This window comes from Myotis nattereri (genome assembly GCF_964212035.1).
Source record: "Myotis nattereri genome assembly, chromosome: 8".
NCBI lineage: Eukaryota > Metazoa > Chordata > Mammalia > Chiroptera > Vespertilionidae > Myotis > Myotis nattereri.
The window spans coordinates 85006230-85020968 of NC_138083.1; the positions used below are offsets into that span (position 1 = coordinate 85006230).

The following is a 14739-nucleotide window of genomic DNA, read 5'->3' on the forward strand; positions in this document are numbered from 1 at the left end:
ACACCAGCATCACCACAGACATGTATTGCTTTATGATCTTATGATGGCTATGACATCACTAGGTGGTAGGAATTTAAAAATATATATTTTTATTGATTTCAGAGAGGAAGGGAGAGGGAGAGAGAGAGAGAGAAACATCAATGATGAGAGAGAATCATTGATTGACTGCCTCCTGCATGCACCCTACTGGGGATTGAGTGAGCTGGGCATGTGCCCTAACCGGGAATTTAACCTTGACCTCCTGGTTCATAGGTTAACGCTCAACCACTGATCCACACCAGCCAGGCTAATTTTAGTATTTTTTTGAAATGAAAAAAAAACCAAAACCCTGGAGTCCTAACATTTTCAGTTATACAATTATAGCATCTTTAAGGATGTTTTTTTGTATCTCCATTTTGAAGATTTGTCTCTCCTATTTCATTTTCATGTCTTATTGCTTTATTTTAGCCTCTAAAAGAATGTTAATAATAGTGATGATAGCAAGCATCTCTGTCTTGTCTCTAAATTTGGTGTATGTTTCCATTTTGTATGCTGTTTGCCATGCTGTTTTAAGTAGCTAGCATCTATTGTTCTCTAGGGAGCCAGTAAGGTTGAATAAAAACCAGAAGTGTCCTGAGAACCAAATTCAAATAATATTTCAAGAAGACAAGAGTGATTAACGATGTCAAATGCTGGGTAGGTCAAGTTAAATAAAGCCTGAGAGCTGATCATTAGATTTAAGGACATGGAGGCCACTGATGACCTTAACGAGAGCAGTTTCCATGGCGAGAAGACTAGAATGGAAAGTAGGTTAAAGAGAGAATGGAGGGGAGGAACTGGAGACAGTGAGAAGAGGAGCATTTTGTTTTGCAGGTTTGTAGTTGGGAAAGACGCTGGAGAGGAATGGAGTCAAAAGAGCTTCTTTTTTGTTGTTTGTTTTTTAAAGATGAAAGACATTAAACCATATTTGAAAGTTGCTGCTTATGACCCAGTAATAAGAGAAAAGTGATGAGCAAAGAGAAAGGAGAGCATTTAGAGTGAGATTCTTGAAGAAGTGATGGGGCATAGGATCTTGCACACAAGCGCAGGTGACTTCCAACAGAACAGGGCCAGTGTTATCTCCCATAAGAGGGGGAAAGCAGGCCAAAACCAGTTTGGCTCAGTGGATAGAGCGTCGGCCTGCGGACTGAAAGGTCCCAGGTTCAATTCCGGTCAAGGGCATGTACCTGGGTTGCGGGCACATCCCCAGTGGAAGATGTGCAGGAGGCAGCTGATTGATGTTTCTCTCTCATCGATGTTTCTGACTCTCTGTCTCTCTCCCTTCCTCTCTGTGAAAAATCAATGAAATATATTTAAAAAAAAAAAAGAGGGGGAAGGCAGGATATGATAAATGGGGCGGACGTTGGTAAGCAGGTCATTGTCAATTACTGCCCCCTTTTCTCAGTGTAAAGATTTCCTAGGCAATTCCAGTGAACGTGTAGGTTTGGAGTCACTGGCCCATAGCTAAAACCAAGAAACCCAGAGAGCCTATTGCTTCCTTCCAAATCCATGCCTGTGTCTCAGATCTCATCTCCCTGCTAGTGAGAAAAGGCATTCCCAGAGCCAGCTGGGGTGAAAGTGAAAAGGGAGTTACCTCTCATTTCTAGACCTTAGGTGTCAGGCTGTGAGAATAGCTCCAGGCCTGTCCTATCTTCCTAGACAGACAGACTGCACATATGAAAAGAGAGAAGAGAAAGAAAAGAGGTGGTGGTGAGAAAATTAGATAGATTAGGGAGGGGGTGGAGAGAGAGAGAGAGAGAGAGAGAGAGAGAGAGAGAGAGAGAGACCTCTCCCCAAACAGAACAACCCAAGAGAGGGAGGAGGACATCTAGGTTATTTATATGCCCCTGCTGTGGTGACTTCATCTTCTAGAAGCCAGTTGGTTCCTTAAATATGTCCAGTCCTTACCCCTGGGAGAGAGGCCACATTCAAAGTCATTGGCCCTGATGTTAAGTTGCCTTGGAGTAGAAGAGGTGGGGTGGGGAAACTAATAAATCTAAGTTGCCTCCACTCTTCTACCTGGGCCCAAGTCAACAATGGGTGTCATAAAAGGTGAATTTGGCCAGCACAGTTGTCTTAGTCTGTTCTGGCTGCTACTGTAGACTGGGTGGCTTAAGCAAACATTTATTTCTCACAGTTCTGGAAGCTAGGAAGTGCAAGATCAAGGTGCTGGTAGGTTTGATGAGTGTTGAAAGCCGGCTTCCTGGTTCTTAGACCACTGTCTTCAAGGGTGAACTGTCGTAAGGGACTGATTCTCTTCCTGAGGGCGCTACCTAATGATGTAATCACCTCCTGAAGGTGCACCCTCCAAATACCATCACATTGGGAGTTAGGTTTCAACATGATTTTTTGGGAGACACAATATGTCAATTTTTTTTTTTTTTTTAGAGAGAGAGAGAGGAAGTGAGAGGGATAGAGACACAGAAACATCTATGAGAGAGAAACATCATGGATTAGCTGCCTCCTGCATGGCCCCTACTTGGATTGAGCCCACAATCTGGGCCTGTGCCCTGACCGGGAATCAACCGGTGACCTCCTGGTTCATGGGTGGATGCTCAACCATTGAGCCACACTGCCTGGGCTCAACAACATATTAAAAAATTACATATAAATACCCTAAGCAAGGCAGGCATGCTATTTTCCTGCTCAATGCAGCAATTCCCTACCCTGTGTCCTCCACAATCACCACAGATATTGGCACAGCTGGCCTAGCCACCAAGGTGCAGGTTGTGGAAGTGGGGAAATGCTGGTACACTTCCCCTGACCGCCCCCCTCTAACCCCCAGAAAAACAGAAGTCCTAAAATGACTTAGGGACCTTCCCAACTCTGGGCTCTGTGTGGTTTTCTTCTGCTGACTGACCACTACCCAGGCCAGCTGTTTCTTTAGGAATCTTCCCTGGGGATAAAAATAAGAAATAACCTATTTGTTTCCTGATAAGAACATCCACAGGAGACCCTCTGCATGTGATCCGCATGTGCTGGGGGTGCCTGTTCATTGTCTTGGCCTTGTGCTGTCATGGACTCCGATATTCAAATGCACGTTTCACACCCTTGCCCCACAGTTGAGAGGATGGCCATTCACTATGCATGAGCCATTCACTCATGCTCATCTCATGGCGAAAATTACATTTTCCCAGGTGCCAAGTGGAAGAGATAAATTATCGAAAGTGGAAAGTGCATTGTTCCCAAGGGCAGCTCCACAGACCCAAGACGCTGATTTAAAACACCCGGGAGGGAGACTGGATCTTTCCTGACTCCTGACGTCCTCCGTCCGCGCCTCCAGGCCCTCACCCCAGTGGGCTCAATGTGACATTTGACTTCCTGGCTTTTTGTGTGGATAAAATGAGCACCCTTGGGACCTCTTATTCTTCCTTCCTAGAAAAGTTGTTGTAAAAATGAATAAATCAACACAGAACAGTTCACATTGATGCACACCCACTGAAATTGATAGTACGTATTTACAGTGAAAATTAAAGAAGGGAAACGTTAAAGTATTCTCTTTGGGGAAGACACATTGGAACGGCTTAGCCATGGATGTTCACACATTTACTTTTTACCCACTCTCTCCTTATCCCTACCTGTTCTCCTCAGGAAGGTTCAGATAACTGTCTCTAACTTAGCATGTAATCTTTAACCCACTACCTACATAATGATTTATAACCCACTACCTACATAATGGTTTATAACCCACTACCTACATAATATGCTTTATAACCCACTACCTACATAAGTACAGCTAACATTTATTGCCCTGCAGATGGCCATCATTGTCCTACCTACTTGATGCATGTGATCCCACAATTTAAAATTTTTTTAAAATATATTTTATTGATTTTTTACAGAGAGGAAGGGAGAGAGATAGAGAGTTAGAAACATCGATGAGAGAGAAACATCGATCAGCTGCCTCCTGCACATCTCCCACTGGGGATGTGCCCGCAACCCAGGTACATGCCCTTGACCGGAATCGAACCTGGGACCTTTCAGTCTGCAGGCCGATGCTCTATCCACTGAGCCCAACCGGTTTTGGCCCACAATTTAAAATGTTTATGTTTTTGCCCACGTTATAATTAGCACGGTAATAGGACTCACAGGTTAATTTTTTCCAACAGTTATTGAGCACCCAGTGTGCACCTATTGAACTGGGCTCTGAAGGAGGTAGTGCAGATGGTGGGGGATGAAGCAGAAAAAGCAACATAGTACCGAGCAGATCCTATGAAGGGTCAAAGTGAGGTTCTCTCTGGGAATGTTCTGGGAGTGGGGAGAAAGCAGGGCTCACGGGCAGCTGAAGCCACTAATGACCTCATTATACAATATTCAGGTGATCACCTTTTTCTCCGCCTGGAGAAGTGGCTCCTCCACCATCCATCCCCCTGGGGTGCATGCACCGAATCGGCGTGGACCACTGTGGATCTGTGGAAGGCACCACCCAAATACCAGGTGTGACCGGTGTCAGGCGCTTCTGCTTCCCTTTCCTCGGGCTTCCAAAGTGTCGGTTCCCTTCTGCTAGTTTTGTTGGTTCCCATCTGCTAGTTGTATCCCGGCGGTGCAAATAGGCAGACTCCCGGCCCGGGCTCGTGTACTCTGCACCCCCTCGACCCTCCGCCCGGTTCCGCCTCAGGCGCACCCAGGTCTCCCCGCTCCCCCACACCCCCACCCCTCGGCGCCGGGCACGGGCTTGGTTCCCAACCCGGCCCCTTGTCCCCGCCAGCTCCTGGTCCCCGCGAGCCCCCGCCCGGCCACTGCAGCAGCGCAGTGCTGACCGAGCGCGGGGAGGCGGGTTCCACCGCGGCGAGGAGGACCCCGCTTCCCCACCCCCCTCCGGGGCTGAACCCAGGGGCTCTCCTTCCCGGGGCGCGGGAGGCAGAGGGGCCTCTGAGGCGGCAGAGGTCTCCGAGATCGTGCGCCCCGCGGGAAGGCCAGGCTACCGGGTCAGGAGCTCCCCGGAAAACGCGGGCGCCCGGCCGCGCAGGTGAGGCTGATCCGAGGGGCCGGGGCGGGGAAGGCCCGTCCACCCGCGCAGCTCCGCCCGGGATCGCGAAGCCGAGCCGCCCCGAGGCTGTGGGCAGGGGGAGCGGAGCGCATGGGAAAGCGGCTGCCCAGGGCCGGACACCCCTCGCCCCGGGCACCCCTCGCCTGCCGCCGCTGCAGCAGGTGGGGGCCGGGCGGGCGAGGGGCGGGGCCGGCTCGGGGCGGAGCGGGTGGCCGGGATCGCGGCGGGAGCGGTGGGGAGAGGCGGGGAAGGGGCGGGGGACGGGGCGCCGGCGGGGGCTGGAGCCCGAGCAGCGCCGGAGCGGGAGCGGCGAGCCGGGCTGTCCGGGTGTCCGGGTGTCCGGGTGTCCGGGTGTCCGGGTGCCCGGGAGCTCGCCGCGCGCCGGGGCTGGGACCGCAGACAAAGGCGCCGCTCGCCGGCCGCCGCGCTCCGGGGCTCCGCGCGGTAAGTGGCTCCCTCCGCCTCCTTCCTCCCCGGCCGCCTCCTCGGGAGTTCTGCCGGCTCCCGGGAAGCCGGGGAGGAAGCGAGAAGCGAGACCTCCCGCTGTCTGCCGCCCTCTCCTCTCCCTGAAAAACACACCAACAAGCCCAGCGAAAAGCAGGCAAACCCGAGCGCAGCGACTCCCCGGCGGTGCGTGTCCCCGGGACCGCCGGCCGCCTCGGTGACCCCTCGCCCTGCGGACCGCGCGTCACCCCGTGTGGTCCCCGGGATGGGAAGGTGGTTTGGATGGGAAGGGGGCCGCTGGGCTCCTGGGGCGACAGCTTAGCGGAGGAGAAGGTGGGGACGAGATGCCGCGAGGGGACTCCACCTTGGGAGCAGTTCGGTGCGTTTTGGGGCCGCCGAGGGGCAGTTCGCCCTGCGAGTTCGGATTTGGGTCTCGGTTGTGGGGTCCGCCCCGTCCTCTCCAACCTCCTCCCATCTCGTGAAAGGGTTAATGCAGCGCCTCCCAAACCCCACCCGAGGGACGCCCCAACTCTGCCCCTCGGGGGCCCAGGGCGGGGCCGCGGGCGCGGGGAGGAGGGAGCCGCCGCTGTCCCGGGCTGCCATTCTGAGCGGAGCCTGCGGGGAGGGCGGCTGGCCGCCCGAAGAGGACGGGGTTTGACATCACCGCGGGGTCCCGGCTGGCTTCCCCGGCCTCTGCCCGAGGCTCTCCAGCGGAAAAGCCTTCGGAAGCCTGGCTGGCTTTGGCTTTTGTTCTGCCCGCAACTCTCCGGAATCCCGGGAGAAGCCAGGGAGGGGGCTGCCCCGGGGGGCGGGGGGGCCGTGGCGGGAGAACCAGGTGCGCCCCGAAATGACAACGGGAGGCGGGGACTATTCCCTCCCGGGTGGGAATGGATCCGGATAGGAAATCGCTGCGGGGCTCGACCCGGGGTGCGTGGCTCGCGGGGAGCCGGGTGTGCGCGGCGCCCTGTCACGCGCCTCTCCAGGACTCTCGAAAGCGCCAGCTCCAGACGGGCATTTCCATTCATGGATGCGCCTGGGGTGTGCTTAATGTCACCTCTGCCCGCTCTCTAAGGAGCCACTGTCTGCTACAGTCCTATTTAACAGGCTTTACAGAGGGCCTACTGTGTGCAAGGGCATCTTAATTTAAAAGATATTGATGGAGCACCTACTATGAGCAAAGTAGATGTGTTACAAACTTCTCAATTTAAAAGATATTTCGAGTACTTACTATGTTCAGGATAGCTTCTATTAGGTTAATAGATGTTTACTGAGCACCTACTGAGTACAGGCTTTTGTTTGTTTTGTTTTCTGAAGGGTTGCCCAGTGTACTTTGGGGAGGGCGGGGAGAGGGGGGAGATCTGGAGACAAGGGTGAGAGAATAGTTTCTGGCCCCTAGGGTCTTCAATCCCTTTAGTGGTTGCATGTTAACCTTTTGGGCTGCGTATGCGGTGTAGGAAGAGCTTCTATATAGCTGGAGTTTGTCAGAGGGAGCAGGGCGGAAAAAGGAAAGACCTACTCTTTCCAATTCAGTTTCCTTCCATTGAAAAAAAGAAGGCAGACCCTTTGTGCAAAGCACTGTGCTAGTATCGCAGGGAATCGAGGTTAATAAGGCAAAGCTCTGCTACTCAAAGGGATGGAGCATCTGGTGGGGACAGAAAAACACAGGACAATCAACTAAATCAGGAGGGGGAGGCGGAAGAACCCCAGCTGCAAACTGGTGGCAGCAGTTGGGGTAAAAGCATTTTAAAAATCTCATTGTTGAAATGACTGGGGACCTAGAGGCAAAATGAAGTGGTCTGAGGGTTCTTCCTGCTAAGAAATTTGATGACTCTATTACTCTAATAATCTTGTGATGTTGAAACATACTGGAATATCCAGATTGGCAAGAGAACTGTGGGTCCTTAGTCTATTGGCAAATACTTGAGTACTTAGAATGTTACTAGAGGTCCGGTGCATGAAATTCATGCACTGGGTGGGTAGGGGGGATCCCTCAGCCCAGTCTGTGCCCTCTTGCAGTCTGGGACCCCTTGGGGGATGTCCACCTGCTGGCTTAGGCCCGATCACCCTGGGCCTAACAGGCAGTCAGACATCCCTCTCACAGTCCGGGACTCTCACAGTCTGGGACCCCTTGCTCCTTACTGCCCACCTGCAGCAGAGGCGGGAGAGGCCGACTTCTGGCTGAGTGGTGCTCCCCCTGTGGGAGTGCCCTGATCACCAGGGGGCAGCTCCTGCATTGAGTGTCAGCCTCCTGGTGGTCAGTGCACATCATAGCGACCGGTCATTCCAATGGTTGTTCCGTCAGTCGTTCTGCTGTTTGGTCGATTTGCATGTTAGGGTTTTATTATATAGGTCATACATGCTGTTATCAGGGGCATATAGTCCAAGATAGTGGTTCTCAACCTTCCTAATGCCGCGACCCTTTAATACAGTTCCGACTCCCAACCATAAAATTATTTTCGTTACTACTTCATAACTGTAATTTTGCTATTGTTATGAATTGTCATGTAAATATCTGATAGGCAGGATGTATTTTCATTGTTACACATTGTACATAATTAAAGCATAGTGATTAATCACAAAAACAATATGTAATTATATATGTGTTTTCCGATGGTCTTAGGCGACCCCTGTGAAAGGGTCGTTCGACCCCCAAAGGGGTTGTGACCCACAGGTTGGTGACCCAGAGACATGGTCTTTTTCCTAAAGGACCTAACAGACTGCACAACTTACATGAAAAATCAGGGGCAGCCGAGCCAGTGTGGCTCAGTAGTTGAATTTTGACCTATGAACCAGGAGGTCATGGTTCAATTCCCCGTCTGGGCATATGCCTAGGTTGCCCAGTAGGGGGTGTGCAGGAGGCAGCTGATCAATAATTCTCTCTCATTAATGTTTCTATCACTCTCCCTCTCCCTTCCTCTCTGAAACCAATAAAAATATATATTTTTAAAAATCAGGGGAAAATTCCTATTTAGAATTTAATGTCAGAAAAAACATTTCTGTCCTCATGGAATTGTGGCTTTCCTTTTATCAGAGCTTGAGAACATTCTATATGTCTAGTGTGTTTATCTTTTTACCTTGGCCTCCAACAATTCCTGGTAAATGCTTTATCCTAGCTTCTTGGTACAGTGATCTTTTTCTTCCAAAATTATTTCTGATCTCCCATTTAGATTCTTTTAAAACTACATACTACTTTTTGTTATGAACTTAAAAACCGCCCCCCTCCCCACATCTTTTCTGACTGTTGGCCCTTATGAAAGAGACATAGGAAATAAGGCAGACACTAGATGAATGACTTGAAAGCCCTTTACTTATAAAAAGAGGGAGAAAAAAAAATAACAGGCCAAAACCAGGCATGAGCAGAGAAAACATGAACTAGTCTTGCAAGATGGACTAGGATCCAGCTTACCTCCCATTGGGGGAGTGGCATAAGCAGAGGCGAAGGAGGAAACAGACCATCTGTATGTAGAGCGCTTCATCTGGGACAGTTGCCATTCATTCAGCAAAGAGGCCCTGCCTGAGCATCTTACGGTGCCCATGACTTTTTTAGGTGTCAGGTGGGTGCTGCATCCAGCAGTTTGGGGTTCATTGTGATCCCCACAGCTGGCAAGGACCCTCATCTCCTGTTCCAGCTGCAATGGTAGAACTGCATCCCTACCATTCTTTCGAGCATCCTTGGGCTGTGTGTGTTTTCACCTGAGCGGAACGCGATTTTAACTTCCTTGAAGGACAAGAATGTGGCTCGTTCCCCCATCCTTCCTTGTCTGGAGGCTCAGGTGTCGTCTGTGGAGTAGGGACATTTGTTTCAGAACCCTGTATGGCCCATTTCTTCACCCTTTCCCTGCCTCATCGGGGCCTGTCCTCCCTTCCTCTCCACCACTGCAGCTGTTCAGAGCTGTTCACTATATGAAAACTCAGGGCGAGAACAGTCTGTTATCAGTCACTTCCTCTTGAATATGATTGTAGGTCACTGTTGTCTTTCCCTGGGGGGGGGGGCGGGGGGTGGGGGTGAGGGGTGTCTTTGCAGTTTAGGCCTCATTATGGAATGAAAGGCTTAGTTCACCAGGAGAGGATTTAAGCATGGGCAAGTGGGTGTAGGAGGTAATTGGGAGGCAAAGTGCCTTTCCTGGTGCTCCTGAAATTATGCTACCGCCTCCTCATGGAGCCGCTCTTGGCAAGGTCCTTGCGGTCCCATGACCCATAAAAGTGTGGAGCTGGCGTAGCTTTTGAACATGGTGGAGGGTTGATGTGAGATAGCAGCTCTGCATGAGCTACCTGTTAACTTGGGCTTCTACTCTTTAATCGTTTTCCAGCCAGAATTCTAGCAGTTTTACCTACATGCGCCCATTATTTTAAGGCAGGGATTCTCAACATGAACTCTATGGATGCTGAGGGCTAGATATGCTTTGTCTTGGGGAGCTGTCCTGTGCATTGTAGAATGTTATGCAGCATCCCCAACCTCTACCCACTAGAGGCCAGGAGCACCCACATGCCCCCTCCCTGAGTTGTATCAACCCAAACTGTGTCCAGTTATTGCCCCCTGGGGAGCAAAATCACTGCTGATCAAGAACTACTGTTCTCAGGAGTGTTGTTATGATGCCTTATGCTGTATAACTATTCCCAGATTTCTGGGAGAGGTCTTATTTAATGTAACTTGGTTCTTTTTATTGAAGTTGACTTAGCAAATGTATAGTTAATATTGTAGAACTTTCCATATGAATAATTTCCCAAATGAGAATAAACATTTTTTTTTTTTTAGGCCACATGTTCTAATCTGGTCATCATATTAAGTCAATCTATTGAGGCAAAAAAAAAATCTCAAATTCTTTCCTTAGCATGTGACTTATTTATATATCAGAGGTGCCCACAGGGTCACCTCTGCCCACTGTGTGGGCAGTAGGAGTGAGGGAAGTGGCAGGGGAGGGCCCAGTGCTGGCAGGATGCTGTGTAACTTGAGGGATCCTCTTTAAAGAAAAGACAAAATGACCAGGTGAACAAGTTACTGGGGCTCCTCCCAGGCCCAGAAGAGTCCTGTGCAACAGAGAGGCTCTGAGCTGTCTGTTTTTCTTCGCTTCAACTAAAGCTGCCCCTCAAAAAGGACTCGAGGAGGGGTGGGGCAGGTGTGGCTGCAGGAATAGTAAAGTAGGAAGAAGAAAGTAGGGACGTTCTTCTAGCAAGAGCTAAGAGAAGCTTCTCAAAGACTTAATTAGAAAACATGGATTGCAATAGACTTGTTAAATACGGGGTAGCCTGTACTTCTGTGAATATCTGCCCTCAAAAGTAGGAATTTCCGAATCTTCAGCAACTCCAGGTCTGTGTCAGCATCAGCAGCATCGTTGTGGGATGGAATGAGGAGCAGGGTTAGCTCAAGTTCTCCAAGGGCAGCCGTGAGTTCCACTAGTGGACAGAAGTAACTGCATGCACGCTGTAGGCGAGGTTGGCCTTGTGCCCAAGTTATTGCTTCAGAAAGTGAATGGAACTCTTTATTCAGGTCACTATAATGGTATTTGAAAAGTTTCCAATAAGATTTCATTGATTCAAATTTCTATTTTGGAAGACCCAAGCTGAGGATGAGATTTTTCCTTGCATTGAAACAGGCCAGATAGGAAATACCTTTGGGGGTGGGAGTGGAGATGGGAAAGTAATACTAGTTCTTAAACATTTAAAATAATAAAACTTTTTAAAAAAACACCCTATTTATCAGACTTTTATTTTTTTATTTAAAAAAATATATTTTATTGATTTTTTACAGAGAGGAAGGTAGAGGGATAGAGAGTTAGAAACATCAATGAGAGAGAAGCATCGATCAGCTGCCTCCTGCACCCCCCCACCCCCCACTGGGGCTGTGCCCACAACCAAGTTACATGCCCTTGACCAGAATCGAACCCGGGACTCTTCAGTCCGCAGGCAGACGCTCCATCCACTAGGCCAAACCAGCTTGGGCTGTCAGACTTTTAATTCATTCACAGTCTTTTCTCTTCATCTAAATTGGCCTGTCTTCAAAGGAGAGAAAGTCTATGCTTACGCTTATTCTAAATGTGCCTGGCTGTACAGGAGACTGATCTGTCACTATGGCAATGTGTAGGTTGAACAAAATGAAAAGACTGTCTGCAAGAAGATTTGCTATAGGCAGGATTTTTTTTTTTTTTAAAAAAAGCTAGTTTTCTTTTTTTATGTATATGTATTTTTATTGATTTCAGAGAGGAAGGGAGGAAAGAGAGAGAGAGAGAAACATCAGTGATGAGAGAGAATCATTGACTGACTGCCTCCTGCATGCCCCCCACTGGGGATCAAGCCCTCAACCCAGACATGTGCCCTGACTGGGAATCGAACCATGACCTCCTGGTTCATAGGTCGACACTCAACCACTGAGCCATGCTGGCTGGGCTCTTTTTAGGTGTTTTTCTTTTTTAAAAAAATGATCTGCTTGTAGAAAACCCATTAAAAAACAAACAAACAAACAATAAACCTCTGTTCTCATGGATATTTTATGAGGAGTTTCAGAACCCTAACATTTCAGGGACTATGTTTCAGGGTGGCCTTTTTTTGTTCGCAGTAGTGGAGCTGCCATTCCGTTCCCGGGCAAGGTGGATGGATAGGGAGCACTGGCCCTTGGTATCAGCCAACATGACAGGGAGCACTCAGTCAGTGCCTACAGCTCGGGAAGCGGTGCTGTTTTACTGTTTCCGTTGACATATGAGGACAGTGATGCACAGAAAGGTAAAATCACCAGAGTCACATACACTTTGAGAAGGATCCTGGTCACCAGTTCCAAGGTGATTCTTGGACACCAGCTGGATGTCCTATGATTCAACTCAGTTCTGGTTCTATTCCCCCAGAGAGAACATCAGTTTCCACAGGTAAAGGGCTCAGTCCCACAAGACGGCAGGCCCTCTGCGTCAGATTCCAATCCCTAGCCCAGGCTGTCGCCGACTGGCTATAAATCAGAGGTTCCTACAACCTCCTCTGTGGGTTCAATTCATTGGCTAGAATGGCTCACAGAACCCAGAAAACCCATTTATTCACCAGATCACTGGTTTATTACAAAGAATACTAAATGGTACACATCAACAGCCAGATGATGAGATAGTCCTTAACAAAGGAGCTTTTGTCCTTGTAGAGTTTGGGGCCTGGCATGTGAAAGGGTTCTGGTTCCCCAACCTGGAAGCTCCTTGAACCCCCTTTTTGGGGGGGGTGTTTAAGTAGGCTTCATTACATAGGCATGACTAATTAACTCATTGGCCATTGGTGACTGAGTTTAACCTCCAGCCCCTCTCCCCTCCTTGAAAGTCAGGAGGTGGGACTGAAAGTTCCATCCCTCTGTTCATATTTGCTTATTGATTTGAGAAAGAGAAAGAAGGGGGTAGGGAGGGGGTAAGGGAGAGGGGGGGAGAGAGAGAGAGAGAGAGAGAGAGAGAGAGAGAGAGAGAGAGAGAGAGAAAGAAACATCATTTCAAAAGAGAACATTGATTGGTTGTCGTAACTGCCCCGACTGGGGATTGAACCCACAACCTAGATAAACCCTGACCAGGAATCAAAACTACAACCTTTCGGTATACTGGATAATGCTGTAACCAACTGAGCCACACCAGCCAGGGCTGTCCAACTTATTTTAATTTTACAATATTGCACACATAGAAAAGACTATACAACTTTGTACACCTATTGCTAGAGATAGAAATCCTCCAGTTAGGTTTTAATAACTGTCCTTAAAGGCACAAACCTGTCCCTCCACTTCCAGGTATGTAGTTCTAGACTGTGACTTATCCCTTTGGAATAAATGAAAAATTGATAAACAACTTAATTTTGAAGACGGAAATTTTTTATTCTCCCAGAATATGTGATTATTTTTAGAGGCAGAATTACTAGAAAGCCCCACCAGCCACAAGAACTTATAAACCATGATTTCTGAAAACTCTTCAGCCTGAAACAAAGTAAATTAATTTCTCCAGAGTGATTCATTTCATGTGTCAGCAAAATCCTTTTTTAGGAAGTTTGGCTCTTATGCTGATTTTTCTAAAGAACAATTGTTTTGAGGTCAAGGCCATTTTTATATTTCTACTGGCAAATTTTCCATTTATTTGAATTTAATGTGGGTTTTTTTTTTTTCAGCCTTTTTGGGACCATTTTGTCTGCTAATGAGATATTTTATGCTGTGATTTTGGTAAAAGGTGAGAGCGACAGGGAGTTCAGACGAAGTTAACTGAACAAATTCCTTTCCTTGTCATAGAGACCAGCACATTGCCTTCAGGACGTGGTGGCAAGGATGTTTTCGTTTGTTTTTATCAGCTCTGCAAAACTTTTTAGAGGACAGCTCATTCAACAGAAAAAAAAAGGGACAGAAAAGTTCAGAAATCTGATATGATATTTGTAAGAGGAGAATGAAGGAGATGATTGCATAAAGCACTTAGGAAGAGGAGGTGAGAAATATATTACAATGGTGTAACTACAGGGAACTGCTTTCAGCTTTCCAGATTGGAGGAGGGGAAATGAAAATGTTTTGACCAATTATTATAGGGTTCCACTATCCGCTTTATGGGACTCAAAGAGGGCTTTAATAACCCACCCGTCTGCTATGTAGTAAAGCCAGTGAAATCTGTGCCACCCAAGTGACAAAGAGCCCGTCAGGGCATTCAGAGTAAGGAGAGAGACACTCATTTTACACTGCGAGTGAGAATATGTCTGGTTACTAGTTCTGGGCATGTTGGGACCTAAATAACTGTTCGTTTTTTTCTATACTTTACCATTTTCTTGAGCTGAATGGAGACTAAAGACAAATAAAAGACATAGATCCTTATTTTGTGGGGTCTCTGAATGAAGGGGGATGGGGAGCATGAGTCCAACATGAAAATGCTCTTAGTTTATTATTTTAGTTAAAAGGCTTCAGTCTTGTTTCCAAATTCTTGTGCATGTTTTCATTCTTCAAATTTATTGAATTTGTAAATCCTGAGGACCCCTCCCCCCCCCCATTTTTATGAGCAGTCTTTGAAAGTGAACCGGAAATGCATTTATGCAACAAGAGGCAGTAAAAATCCTTTGGCTTCTCTCTTCACTTTATTCAGAAGCAGATCCCCAGGACGAAAGGTTTCTCTTATTTAACCATCACACAATACAGTGTTTTGCTCTACACTCCTGAATTCAGGATTTGGTTTCCATATATATTAAATAACCTCTTATTTTCCGTTCCACCTTTCCTTTTGGTAAGAAATAATAAGAGCATTATTATTCAATTATCACCACGAGAAGCAATGTCAGATTTCAGTAATCTGAAACGATGTTGCCTTAAGCTG

The 14739-nt window shown here is 48.1% G+C and overlaps 1 protein-coding gene across 1 annotated transcript in view; it reads left to right on the forward strand.

The window, feature by feature from the left end:
* Positions 1 to 5281: 5281 nt before the first annotated feature.
* The window catches only part of MAPK4 (mitogen-activated protein kinase 4), a 122271-nt gene continuing 112813 nt past the window's right edge, over positions 5282 to 14739 (forward strand). Inside the window, exon 1 of the mRNA XM_081096957.1 lies at positions 5282 to 5452. The gene's annotated coding sequence lies outside the window, so the exon portion shown is untranslated. The remainder of the gene's footprint in view (positions 5453 to 14739) is intronic.